Source organism: Myotis brandtii, unplaced genomic scaffold, assembly GCF_000412655.1.
Source record: "Myotis brandtii unplaced genomic scaffold, ASM41265v1 scaffold561, whole genome shotgun sequence".
Classification (NCBI taxonomy): Eukaryota; Metazoa; Chordata; class Mammalia; order Chiroptera; family Vespertilionidae; genus Myotis; species Myotis brandtii.
In genome coordinates this window covers 306535-319946 of record NW_005370085.1, presented here as the reverse complement: position 1 = coordinate 319946, position 13412 = coordinate 306535, and the positions used below count along the sequence as shown (strand labels likewise).

Here is a 13412-nt window from a genome sequence, read left to right as displayed (position 1 = left end):
CTTTTCTCTTCCCTTTGCCCTCCCTTCCCCTTCCCTTTCCTTCCCCCTTTCCTTCCATTCCCCCTTCCCTTCCCTCCCGCTTCCCTTCCCCCTGGCCTTCCCTTTTCCCTTGCTTTTGCCTTCCCTTCCCCCTTCCCTTCCCTTTTCCCTTCCCCTCACCCTTGCCTTATTTTTTCCCTTCACCCTCCCCTTCCCTATTCCCTTCCCATTTCCCTACCCCCTTCACTTCCCCCTTAGCTTCCCCATTACTTCCCTTTTCCCTTTCCTTTTCCCTTCCCTTTGCCTTCCCTTCCCTTTTAGCTTCCCTTCCCTCTTCCCTTCCCTTCCCCGTTCCCTTCACTTTTCCCTTCCCTTTACCTTCCCTTCCCTTTTCCGTTTCCTCCCTTTGCCTTCCATTTTGCATTCCCTTCCCTTTTCCCTTCCCTTCCTTTTGCCTTCCCTTCCCTTTTGCCTTCTCTTCCCATTTGCCTTCCCTTTTCCCTTCCCTTCCTCCTTCCCTTTCCTTTTGCCTTCCCTTCGCTTCGCTCTTCCCTTCCCTTTTCCCTCAACTTCCCGTCACTTTTTCATTCCCTTCCCCATTCCCTTTGCTTTTCCTTCACCACCACCCCCGGCCTTCCCTTTTCCCTTCCCTTCCCCTTTCCCTTCCGCCTTCCCTTAACTTCCCCCTTACCTAACCTTTTCTCATCCCTCCCCCCTTCGCTTCCCGCTTCCCTTCACCCTTCCCTTCCCTTTTCTCTTCCACCTTCCCTTCCCTTCCCCTTTCCCTTCCATCCTGCCTTCACTTCTGCGTTCCCTTCCCTTGTGCCTTCCCTTCCACCTTTCCTTCCCTTTTGCCTTTGCCTTCCCTTCCCTTCTCCCTTCCCTTTTTCCTCCCCTTCCCTTTTCCCTTTCCTTCGCCCTTCCCTTCCCTTCCCTTCCCTTTCCCCTGCCCTTTTCCATTCCCTCCCCTTTTGCCTTCCCTTTACCTTCCTGTCCCTTTTCCTTTTCATTCCCCCTTCCCTACCCTTCCCCCTTCCTTTCTACCTTCTCTTCCCTTTTGCCTTCCCTTCCCCCTTCCCTTCTGCCTTCTCTTCCCTTTTGCCTTTCCTTCCCTTTCCTTTCGCCTTCCCTTCGCTTTTATTTTGCCGTCCCTTTGCCATCCTTTCCCTTATCCCTTCCCTTACCTTCTGCATTCCCTTCCCTTTTCCCTTCCCCTTTTCCTTTCCTTCCCTTTTCCTTTCCCTTTTGCCTTCCTTTCCCCCTTCCCTTCCCTTTTCCCTTCCCCGTTCCCTTCCCCCTTCCCTTCCCTTTGCCTTCCCTACCTTTTCCTTTTGCCTTCCCTTCCCTTTTCCCTTCCTTTTTGCCTTCCCTTCCCCCTTTCCCCCCTTTTCCATTCCCTTCCCCTTCCCTTCCGCCTTCCCTTAGCTTCCCCCTTACCTTCCCTTTTCCCTTCCCTTCGCCCTTCTCTTCCTTTTCCCCTTCCCCCTTCCCTTCCCTTCGCCTTCCCTCCTGACTTCTCTTCTGCCTTCCCTTCCCTTTTGCCTTCTCTTCCCGTTTGCCTTCCCTTTACCCTTCCCTCCCTCCTTCCGTTCCTTTTGCCTTCCCTTCCCGCTTCCCTTACCTTCCCTCTTCCCTTCCCTCTTCCCTTCCCTTTTCCCTCACCTTCACCGTTCCCATCACTTTTTCGTTCCCTTCCCCCTTCCCTTCCCTTCCCTTTCCCATTCCCTTCGCTTTTCCCTCCCCCCCAGCCTTCCTTTTCCCTTCCCTTTCCCCTTCCCTTTTCCCTTACCTTCCCAGTTCGCTTCCCTTTTCCCTTCACCCTTCCCTCCTGCCTTCCCTTCTGTGTTCCCGTCTTTTTTCCTTACCCGTTTGCCTTCCCTTCCCATTTCCTGTCCCCCTTCCCTTCCCCCTTCCCTTCCCTTTTCCCTTCCATTCCCCATTCCCTTCCCTTCCCCCTTAGCATCCTTTTTCCCTTCCCTTCCCTTTTCCCTTCCATTCCCCATTCCCTTCCCTTCCCCCTTAGCATCCTTTTTCCCTTCCCTTCCCTTTTCCCTTCCATTCCCCATTCCCTTCCCTTCCCCCTTAGCATCCTTTTTCCCTTCCCTTCCCTTTTCCCTTCCATTCCCCATTCCCTTCCCTTCCCCCTTAGCATCCTTTTTCCCTTCCCTTCCCTTTTCCCTTCCATTCCCCATTCCCTTCCCTTCCCCCTTAGCATCCTTTTTCCCTTCCCTTCCCTTTTCCCTTCCATTCCCCATTCCCTTCCCTTCCCCCTTAGCATCCTTTTTCCCTTCCCTTCCCTTTTCCCTTCCATTCCCCATTCCCTTCCCTTCCCCCTTAGCATCCTTTTTCCCTTCCCTTCCCTTTTCCCTTCCATTCCCCATTCCCTTCCCTTCCCCCTTAGCATCCTTTTTCCCTTCCCTTCCCTTTTCCCTTCCATTCCCCATTCCCTTCCCTTCCCCCTTAGCATCCTTTTTCCCTTCCCTTCCCTTCCCTTCCCTTCCCCCTTCTCTTATTTTTTCCCTTCCCCCTTTCCTTCCCCCTTCCCTTTGCCTTCCCTTCCCTTTTCCATTTCTTCCCTTTGCCTTCCATTTTACATTCCCTTCCCTTCCCTTCTTTTGGCCTTCTCTTCCCATTTGCCTTTCCTTTTCCCTTACCTTCCTCCTTCCCTTTCCTTTTGCCTTCCCTTCGCTTTCCTCTTCCCTTCCCTTTTCCCTCAACTTCCCCCTTCCTGTCACTTTTTCATTCCCTTCTCCCTTCCCTTCCCTTTTCCCTTCCCTTCCCTTTTCCCTTCCCTTCCCTTCCCTTTTGCCTTTCCTTTTTCCTTCTTTTTTTCATTCCCCTTTGCCTTCCCTTCCCTTTTTCCTTCCCTTTTGCCTTCCCTTCCCTTTTCCCTTCCCTTCCCTTGTGCCTCCCTTTTGCCATCCCTTCCCTTTTTCCTTCCCTTCCTTTTTGCCTTCTCCTTTTCCTTTTTTTCATTCCCCTTTGCCTTCCCTTTCCTTTTTCCTTCCCTTTTTCCATCCCTTCCCTTTTGCCTTCCCTTCCCTTTTTCTTCCCTTCTGCCTTCCCTTTTCCCTTCCCTTCCCCCTTCCATTCCCTTCCCCTTTCCCTTCCGCCTTCCCTTAACTTCCCCCTTACCTACCCTTTTCCCTTACCTCCCCCCTTCACTTCCTGTTTCCCTTCACCATTCCCTTTTCTCTTCCACCTTCCCTTCCCCTTTCCCTTCCCTCCTGACTTCACTTCTGCATTCCCTTCCCTTTTCCTTTCCCTTTTGCCTTCCCTTCACTTTTGCCTTCCCTTCCCTTTTCCCTTTCCTTCACCCTTCCCTTCCTCTTTCCCTTCCCTTTCCCTTCCCGTTCCCTTCCCTTTTCCCTTCCCCGATCCCTTCCCCCTTCCCTTACCCCTTCCCTTCCCTTTGCTTTCCCTTCCCCCTTCCCTTTTCTCTTCCCCCTTCTCCCTTTCCTTCCATTCCCCCTTCCCTCCCCCTTCCCTCCTGCCTTCCCTTCTGCATTCACTTCCCTTTTCCATTCCCTTCCCTTCCCCCTTACCTTCTCTTTTCCCTTCGCCCTTCTCTTCCTTTGTCCCTTCCCTTCGCCTTCCCTCCTGACTTCTCTTCTGACTTCCCTTCTGCATTCCCTTCCCTTCCCCCTTTCCTTCCTCCTTCCCGTTCCTTTTTCCTTCCCTTCCCGCTTCCCTTCCCTCTTCCCTTCCCTTTTCCCTCACCTTCCCCTTCCCATCACTTTTTCGTTCCCTTCCCCCTTCCCTCCCCTTCCCCATTCCCTTCACTTTCCCTTCCCTCCCCCTGGCCTTCCTGTTCCCTTCCCTTTCCCCTTCCCTTTTCCCTTCCCTTCCCAGTTTGCTTCCATTTTCCCTTCACCCTTCCCTTCCATTCCCTTTTCCCTTCCTTTTGCCTTCCCTTCCCTTTTCCTTTCCGTTCCCCCTTCCTTTCCCTTCCCTTCCCCCTTCCCTTCTGCCTTCTCTTCCCTTTTGCCTTCCCTTCCCTTTTCCCACCTCTTTTGACTTCCCTTCCCATTTCCCTTCCCCCTTCCCTTCCCTTCCCCCTGGCCTTCTCTTTTCCCTTCCCTCCCCCCTTCCACTCCCTTTTCCCTTCCCTTCCCTCTTCCCTCACCTTCCCCATTCTATTCCCTTTTCCCTTCCCTTCCCTTCCCTTCCCTTCCCTTCCCTTCCCTTCCCCGTTCTCTTTGCTTTTCCCTTCCATTCCCTTCCCCCTTCCATTCCCTTCCCCTTCCCCTTCCGCCTTCCCTTAACTTCCCCTTACCTACCCTTTTCCCTTACCTCCCCCCTTCGCTTCCTGTTTCTCTTCACCATTCCCTTTTCCCTTCCCCTTCCCTTTTCTCTTCCCCCTTCTCTTCCCTCCTGCCTTCCCTTCTGCATTCACTTCCCTTTTCCATTCCCTTCCCTTCCCCCTTACCTTCTCTTTTCCCTTCGCCCTTCTCTTCCTTTGTCCCTTCCCTTCGCCTTCCCTCCTGACTTCTCTTCTGACTTCCCTTCTGCATTCCCTTCCCTTCCCCCTTTCCTTCCTCCTTCCCGTTCCTTTTTCCTTCCCTTCCCGCTTCCCTTCCCTCTTCCCTTCCCTTTTCCCTCACCTTCCCCCTTCCCATCACTTTTTCGTTCCCTTCCCCCTTCCCTCCCCTTCCCCATTCCCTTCACTTTCCCTTCCCTCCCCCTGGCCTTCCTGTTCCCTTCCCTTTTCCCTTCCCTTCCCAGTTCGCTTCCCTTTTCCCTTCACCCTTCCCTTCCATTCCCCTTTCCCTTCCCTCCTGCCTTTCCTTCTGCGTTCCCGTCCCTTTCCCCTTCCCATTTCCCTTCCCCCTTCCCTTCCCTTCCCTTTTCCCTGCCCTTTTCCATTCCCTTGCCTTTTGCCTTCCCTTCCCTTTTCCCTTCCTTTTTGCCCTCCCTTCCCTTTTGCCTTCCCTTCCACCTTTCCCCCCTTTTCTATTCCCTTCCCCTTCCCTTCCGCCTTCCCTTAGCTTCCCCCTTACCTTACCTTCCCCTTCGCCCTTCTCTTCCTTTGTCCCTTCCCTTCGCCTTCCCTCCTGACTTCTCTTCTGCCTTCCCTGCTGCGTTCCATTCCCTTCCCTTCCTCCTTCCCGTTCCTTTTGCCTTCCCTTCCCTTTTTCCTTCCCTTATCCCTTCCCTTCCCTTCTGCATTCCCTTCCCTTCCCCATTGCCTTCCCCAACCCTTTTCCTTTCCCTTTTGCCTACCCTTCCCTCTTCCCTTCTCTTTCTGATTCCCTTCCCCCATCCTTTCCCCATTCCCTTCCCCCTTCCCTTCCCTACCTTTTCCTTTTGCCTTCCCTTCCCTTTTCCCTTCCTTTTTGCCCTCCCTTCCCTTTTGCCTTCCCTTCCACCTTTCCCCCCTTTTCCATTCCCTTCCCCTTCCCTTCCGCCTTCCCTTAGCTTCCCCCTTACCTTACCTTCCCCTTCGCCCTTCTCTTCCTTTGTCCCTTCCCTTCGCCTTCCCTCCTGACTTCTCTTCTGCCTTCCCTGCTGCGTTCCCTTCCCTTCCCTTCCTCCTTCCCATTCCTTTTGCCTTCCCTTCCCGCTTCCCTTCCCATCCCCCTTCCCTTCCCTCTTCCCTTCCCTTTTCCCTCACCTTCCCCCTTCCCATCACTTTTTCGTTCCCTTCCCTCTTCCCTCCCCTTCCCCATTCCCTTCACTTTTCCCTTCCCTCCCCCCTGGCCTTCCTGTTCCCTTCCCTTTTCCCTTACCTTCCCAGTTCGCTTCCCTTTTCCCTTCACCCTTCCCTTCCATTCCCCTTTCCCTTCCCTCCTGCGTTCCCGTCCCTTTCCCCTTCCCATTTCCCTTCCCCCTTCCCTTCCCTTCCCTTTTCCCTGCCCTTTTCCATTCCCTTGCCTTTTGCCTTCCCTTCCCTTTTCCTTTCCGTTCCCCCTTCCTCTCCCTTCCCTTCCCCCTTCCCTTCTGCGTTCTCTTCCCTTTTCCCTTCCTTTTGCCTTCCCTTCCCTTTGCCATCCTTTCCCTTATCCCTTCCCTTTTCCTTCCCTTTCCCCTTCCCTTCTGCGTTCTCTTCCCTTTTGCCTTTCCTTCCCTTTTCCCTTCCTTTTGCCTTCCCTTCCCTTTGCCATCCTTTCCCTTATCCCTTCCCTTTTCCTTCCCTTTCCTTCTGCATTCCCTTCCCTTTTGCCTTCCCTTCCCTTTTCCCATCTCTTTTGCCTTCCCTTCCCATTTCCCTTCCCCTTTCCATTTCCTTTTGCCTTCCCTTCCCCCTTCCCTTCCCTTCCCCCTTCCCTTCGCTTTTCCCTTCCCTTCCCCCTGGACTTCTCTTTTCCCTTCCCTCCCCCCTTCCCCTCCCTTTTCCCTTCCCTTCCCACTTCCCTTCCCTCTTCCCTCACCTTCCCCCTTCTATTCCCTTTTCCCTTCCCTTCCCTTTTCTCTTCCACCTTCCCTTTTCCATTCCCTTCCCTTCCCTCCTGCCTTCACTTCTGCATTCCCTTCCCTTTTCCTTTCCCTTTTGCCTTCCCTTCCCTTTTCCCTTTCCTTCGCCCTTCCCTTCCCTTCCCCTTCCCCGTTCCCTTCCCTTCCCTTTTCCCTTCCCCGTTCCCTTCCCCCTTCCCTTCCCTTTGCCTTCCCTACCTTTTCCTTTTGCCTTCCCTTCCCTTTTTCCTTCCCTTATCCCTTCCCTTCCCTTCTGCATTCCCTTCCCTTCCCCATTGCCTTCCCCAACCCTTTTCCTTTCCCTTTTGCCTACCCTTCCCTCTTCCCTTCTCTTTCTGATTCCCTTTCCCCATTCCCTTCCCCCTTCCCTTCCCTACCTTTTCCTTTTGCCTTCCCTTCCCTTTTTCCTTCCCTTATCCCTTCCCTTCCCTTCTGCATTCCCTTCCCTTCCCCATTGCCTTCCCCAACCCTTTTCCTTTCCCTTTTGCCTACCCTTCCCTCTTCCCTTCTCTTTCTGATTCCCTTTCCCCATTCCCTTCCCCCTTCCCTTCCCTACCTTTTCATTTTGCCTTCCCTTCCCTTTTCCCTTCCTTTTTGCCCTCCCTTCCCTTTTGCCTTCCCTTCCACCTTTCCCCCCTTTTCCTTTGCCTTCCCTTCCCTTCCCTTTTCCCTTCTCTTTTGCCTTCCCTTCCCTTTTCCCTTTCCTTTGCCCTTCCTTCCCCATTCCCTTCCCTTCCCTTTCCCTTCCCTTTTCCATTCCCTTCCTTTACCTTCCCGTCCCTTTTCCTTTTTGTTCCCCCTTCCCTTCCCTTCCCGTCCCTTTCCTTTCTGCCTTCTCTTCCCTTTTGCCTTTCCTTCCCTTTTCCCTTCCTTTTGCCTTCCCTTCTCTTCCCCCCCTTCCCTTTTCTCTTCCCCCTTCTCCCTTTCCTTCCATTCCCCCTTCCCTCCTGCCTTCCCTTCTGCATTCACTTCCCTTTTCCATTCCCTTCCCTTCCCCCTTACCTTCTCTTTTCCCTTCGCCCTTCTCTTCCTTTGTCCCTTCCCTTCGCCTTCCCTCCTGACTTCTCTTCTGCCTTCCCTGCTGCGTTCCATTCCCTTCCCTTCCTCCTTCCCGTTCCTTTTGCCTTCCCTTCCCTTTTCCCTTCCCTCTTCCCTTCCCTTTTCCCTCACCTTCCCCTTCCCATCACTTTTTCGTTCCCTTCCCCCTTCCCCCCCCCTTCCCCATTCCCTTCACTTTTCCCTTCCCTCCCCCCTGGCCTTCCTGTTCCCTTCCCGTTCCCCTTCCCCTTTCCCTTCCCTTCCTGTTCCCCTTCCCTTTTCCCTTCCCTTCCCAGTTCACTTCCCTTTTCCCTTCACCCTTCCCTTCCATTCCCCTTTCCCTTCCCTCCTGCCTTTCCTTCTGCGTTCCCGTTCCTTTCCCCTTCCCATTTCCCTTCCCCCTTCCCTTCCCTTCCCTTTTCCCTGCCCTTTTCCATTCCCTTGCCTTTTGCCTTCCCTTCCCTTTTCCTTTTCGTCCCCCCTTCTCTTCCCTTCCCTTCCCTTCCCACTCCCCTTCTGCCTTCTCTTCCCTTTTGCCTTTTCTTCCTTTTGCCTTCCCTTTTATTTTGTCTTCACTTTGCAATCCTTTCCCTTATCCCTTCCCTTTTTCCTCCCCTTTCCTTTTTCCTTCCCTTCACTTCTGCCTTCCCTTCTGCATTCCCTTCCCTTTTGCCTTCCCTTCCCTTTTCCCATCTCTTTTGCCTTCCCTTCCCATTTCCCTTCCCTTCCCCTTTCCATTCTTTTTCCTTCCCTTCCCCCTTCCCTTCCCCATTCCCTTCTCTTTTCCCTCCCCTCCCCCCTTCCCCTCCCTTTTCCCTTCCCTTCCCGCCTCCCTTCCCTCTTCCATCACCTTCCCCCTTCTGTTCCCTTTTCCCTTCCCCTTCCCCCTTCCCTTACCTTCCCCGTTCCCTTTGCTTTTCCCTTCCCTTCCCCCTTCCCTTCCCTTTGCCTCCCCTTCCCTTTTCCCTTCCCTTCCCCCTTTCCTTCCATTCCTCCTTCCCTTCCCCCTGGTCTTCCCTTTTCCCTTGCTTTTGCCTTCCCTTCCCCCTTCCCTTCCCTTCCTGTTTCCCTTCCCTTCCTGTTTCCCTTCCCTTTGCCTTCCCTTCCCTGTTCCTTTCCCTTCCCTTTTGCCTTCCCTTTTGCATTCCCTTCCCTTTCCCTTCCCTTTTGTCTTCCCTTCCCACTTCTCTTCTGTTTTCCCACACCTTCCCCCTTCTCTTCCCTTTTCCGTTCACTTCCCATTTCCCTTCCCTTTTGCCTTCTTTCCCTTTACCTTCCATTCCCTTCCCCCTTCCCTTTCCTATTCCTTTCTCTTTTGCCTACCCTTCCCTCTTCCCTTCCCCCTTCTCTTCCTTTTTCCCTTCCCTTCCCTCCTGCCTTCCCTTCTGTGTTCACTTCCCTTCCCCCTTCGCTTTTGCCTTCCCTTTCCTTTTCCCTTCCTTTTGCCTTCCCTTCCCTTTTCCTTTCTCTTTTGCCTTCACTTCCTGTTTCCCTTCCCCCTTCCCATTCCTTTTGCCTTCCCTTCCCTTCCCCCTTTGCTTCCCTTTTCTTTTTTGTTCCCCATTCCCTTCCCTTCCACCTTCCCTTCCCTTTTCCCTCACCTTCATCCCTTCTGTTCGCTTTTCCGTTCCCTACCCCTTCCCTTCCCTTCCCCGTTCCCTTCCCTTCCCCCTGGCCTTCCCTTTTCCCTTGCTTTTGCCTTCCCTTCCCCCTTCCCATCCCTTTTCCCTTTCCTCCATTCCCTTTTCCTTCCATTCCCCCTTCCCTTTCCTTTTGCCTTCCCTTTTCCGTTCCTTTCCCCCTTCCCTTCCCTTCTCCATTCCCTTCTCTTTTCCCTTCCCTTCCCACTGGCCTTCTCATTTGCCTTCCATTCCCCCTTCCCCTCCCTTTTCCCTTCCCTTCCCCGTTCCCTTCCCCTTTTCCTTTCCTTTCCCCTTCCCTTCCCTCTTCCCCCACCTTCCCCCTTCCATTCCCTTCTCCCTTTTCTTCCCTTCCCCCTTCCCCTTCCCTAGCCTTCCCCCTTCCCTTATTTTTTCCCTTCCCCCTTCCCTTCCCCGTTCCATTTTCCATTCCCTTCCCTTTTGTCTTCCCTTCCCTTTTCCTTTTGCCTTCCCTTCCATTTTCCCTTCCCTTCGCCCTTCCCTTCCCATTTCCCTTCCCGCTTCCCTTCCCGCTTCCCTTCCCTGTTGCCTTCCCCCTTTACTTCCCTTTTCCCTTCCTTTTGCCTTCCCTTTTCCCTTCCGTTCCCCATTCCCTTCCTTTTTCCCTTCCTTTCCACCTTCCCTTCCCTTTTTACTCACCTTCCCCCTTCTGTTCCCTTTTCTGTTCCCTTTGCTTTTCCCTTCCATTCTCCCTGGCCTTCCCTTTTCCCTTGCTTTTGCCTTCCCTTCCCCCTTTCCTTCCCTTTTCCCTTCCCCTTCCCTTCCATTCCCCTTACCGTCCCTTTTCCCTTCCCTTCCCCGTTCCCTTCCCCCTTCCCTGCACTTTTTCCTTCCTTTGCCTTCCCTTCCCTTTTCCGTTTCTTCCCTTTGCCTTCCCTTTTGCATGCCCTTCCCTTTTCCCTTCCTTTTGCCTTCCCTTCCCTTTTCCCTTCCCTTTTGCCTTCTCTTCCCGTTTGCCTTCCCATTTCCCTTCCCTTCCTCCTTCCCTTTCCTTTTGCCTTCCCTTCCTGCTTCCCTTCCCTTCACTCTTCCCTTCCCTTTGTCCTCACCTTCCCCCTTCCCATCACTTTTCTGTTCCCTTCCCCCTTCCCTTCCCCATTCCCTTCACGTTTCCCTTCCCTCCCCCCTGGCCTTCCCTTTTCCCTTCCCTTCCCCTTTCCCTTCAGCCCTCCCTTAACTTCCCCCTTACCTACCCTTTTCCCTTCCCTTTTCTTCTCCCTTCACTTCCCGCTTCCCTTCCCTTTTCCATTCACACTTCCCTTCCCTTTTCCCTTCCCTTCCCTCCTGCCTTCCCTTCCCTTTCCCTTTCCCTTTTGCCTTCCCTTCCCTTCCCGCTTCCCTTCCCCCTTCCCTTCCCTTTTCCCTTCACCGTTTCCTGCCCTTTTCCATTCCCTTCCCTTTTGCCTTCCCTTCCCTTTTATCTTCCCGTCCCTTTTCCTTTCTGTTCCACTTCCCTTCCCCCTTCTCTTCTGCCTTCTCTTCCCTTTTGCCTTCCCTTTTGCCCTTTTCCCTTTTCCTTTCCTTTTGCCGTCCCTTCCCTTTTCCCTTCCCTTTTATTTTGCCTTCCCTTTGCCACCCTTTCCCATATCCCTTCCCTTTTCCTTTCTCTTCCCTTTGCCTTCCCTTCCTTTTTGCTTTCCCTTCCCTTTTCTCTTCCGTTTGCCTTCCCTTCCCTTTGTCTTCCCTTCCCCCTTCCCATCCCCTTTCCCTTCCCTTCCCTTTTCCCTTCCATTTCCCATTCTCTTCCCTTCCCCCTTACCGTCCCTTTTCCCTTCCCTTCCCCCTTCCTCTTATTTTTTCCCTTCCCCCTTCCCTTCCCCATTCCCTTCACGTTTCCCTTCCCTCCCCCCTGGCCTTCCCTTTTCCCTTCCCTTCCCCTTTCCCTTCAGCCCTCCCTTAACTTCCCCCTTACCTACCCTTTTCCCTTCCCTTTTCTTCTCCCTTCACTTCCCGCTTCCCTTCCCTTTTCCATTCACACTTCCCTTCCCTTTTCCCTTCCCTTCCCTCCTGCCTTCCCTTCCCTTTTCCTTTCCCTTCCCTTCCCGTTTCCCTTCCCCCTTCCCTTCCCTTTTCCCTTCACCGTTTCCTGCCCTTTTCCATTCCCTTCCCTTTTGCCTTCCCTTCCCTTTTATCTTCCCGTCCCTTTTCCTTTCTGTTCCACTTCCCTTCCCCCTTCTCTTCTGCCTTCTCTTCCCTTTTGCCTTCCCTTTTGCCCTTTTCCCTTTTCCTTTCCTTTTGCCGTCCCTTCCCTTTTCCCTTCCCTTTTATTTTGCCTTCCCTTTGCCACCCTTTCCCATATCCCTTCCCTTTTCCTTTCTCTTCCCTTTGCCTTCCCTTCCTTTTTGCTTTCCCTTCCCTTTTCTCTTCCGTTTGCCTTCCCTTCCCTTTGTCTTCCCTTCCCCCTTCCCATCCCCTTTCCCTTCCCTTCCCTTTTCCCTTCCATTTCCCATTCTCTTCCCTTCCCCCTTACCGTCCCTTTTCCCTTCCCTTCCCCCTTCCTCTTATTTTTTCCCTTCCCCCTTCCCTTCCCCATTCCCTTCCCTTTTTCCTTTCTTCCCTTTTGCATTCTCTTCCCTTTGCCTTCCCTTCCCTTTTCCCTTCCTTTTGCCTTCCCTTCCCTTTGCCTTCCAATCCTATTTCCCTTCCCCTTTGCCTTCCCTTCCTTTTTGCCTTCCCTTCCCTTTTCTCTTCCTTTTGCCTTCCCTTCCCTTTTGCCTTCCCTTTGCCTTCCCATTTCCCTTCCCTTTTCCCTTCTCCCTTCCTTCCCTTCTCTTTTCCCTTCCTTTCCCTTCTGCCTTCCCTTCCCCCTCCTCTTCCCTTCCACTTTCCCTTCCGTTGTCCCTCACCTTCCCCCTTCCCTTCCCTTTTGCCTTCCATTCCCTTTTCCCTTCCCCCATCCCTTCCCATTTTCCTTTCCTTTTTCCTTCCCTTTTCTCTTCCCCCTTCCTTTTTCCCTTCCCCTCCCCCTTCCCTCCTGCCTTCCCTTCTGTGTTCCCTTCCCTTTTGCCTTCCCTCTCTTTTCCTTTCCCTTTTGCCTACCCTTCCCTTTTCCCTTCCCTTCCACCTTCCCTTCCCTTCGCCCTTCCCTTCCTGTTTCCCTTCCCTTCCCTTTTCCCTTCCCTTTGCCTTCCCTTTCCCTTCCATTCCCCCTTCCCTTCCCTCATGCCTTCCACTCTGCGTTCACTTCCCTTTCCCCTTCCCTTTCCTTTTCCCTTCCCTTCCCCCGTTCCTTCCCTTTTGCATTCGCCTTTTCCTTCCCTTCCATTTTCCCTTCTCTTTTGCCTTCCCTTCCCTCCTCTCTTCCCTTCCCCCTTTCCTTCTCTTTTGCATTCACCTTTGCCTTCCTTTCCCTTTTCCCTTCTCTTTTGCCTTCCCTTCCTATTTCCCTTCCCTTTCCTCCTCCCTTCCCTTCCACCTTTCCTTCCCTTTTCCCTCACCTTTCCCCTTCTGTTCCCTTCCTCCTTCCCTTTTCCCTTCTCTTTTGCCTTCTCTTCCTATTTGCTTTCCCTTCTCCCTTCCCTTTCCTCCTCCCTTCCCTTCCCTTTTCCCTCACCTTTCCCCTTCCATTCCCTTTTCCATTCCCTTGCCCCTTCCCTTCACTTCCCCGTTCCCTTCACTTTTCCCTTCCCTCCCCTCTGACCTTCCCTTTTCCCTTAGCTTCCCCTTTCCCTTCCGCCTTACCTTAACTTCCCCCTTACCTACACTTTTCCCTTCCCTTCGCCCTTCCCTTCCTTTCCCCCTTCACTTCCCGTTTCCCTTCACCCTTCTCTTCCCTTTTCTCTTCCCCCTTCCCATTTCCCTTCCCTTCCCCGTTCCCTTCCCGTTCCCTTTTCCCTTCTCTTTTCCCTGCCCTTCCCTTTTGCCTTCCCTTCCCTTTTACCTTCCCGTCCCTTTTCCTTTCTGTTCCCCCTTGTCCTTCCCTTCTCCCTTTCCTTCCCTTCCCCCTTCCCTCTGCCTTCTCTTCCCTCTTGCCTTGCCTTTTGCCTTTCCTCCACTTTTCTTTTTTTATTGTTTTATTGCTTAAAGTATTACAAAGAGTATTACTTATGTCTCCTTTTTCCTCCCGCCCTTGACATTCCCTTGGCCTCTCCTACCCCCCAATGTCTTATGTCCATTGGTTATGCTTATATGCATGCATACAAGTCCTTTGGTTGATCTCTTCCACACCCCCACTCCTGCCCCCCAACCCTCCCAGGCCTTCCTGCTATAGTTTGACAGTTTGTTCAAGGCAGCTCTGCCTCTGTATCTATTTTTGTTCATAAGTTTATAATGGTCTTTATTATCCATAAATGAGTGATATCATGTGGTATTTTCCTTCAT

General features: G+C 53.1%; 1 protein-coding gene across 1 annotated transcript in view; it reads right to left on the bottom strand.

Annotated features, from left to right (window-relative positions):
- Positions 1-13412, bottom strand: part of HOMER2 (homer scaffolding protein 2) — a 129991-nt gene that overhangs the window by 97148 nt on the left and 19431 nt on the right. The gene's annotated exons all lie outside the window — the stretch shown is intronic.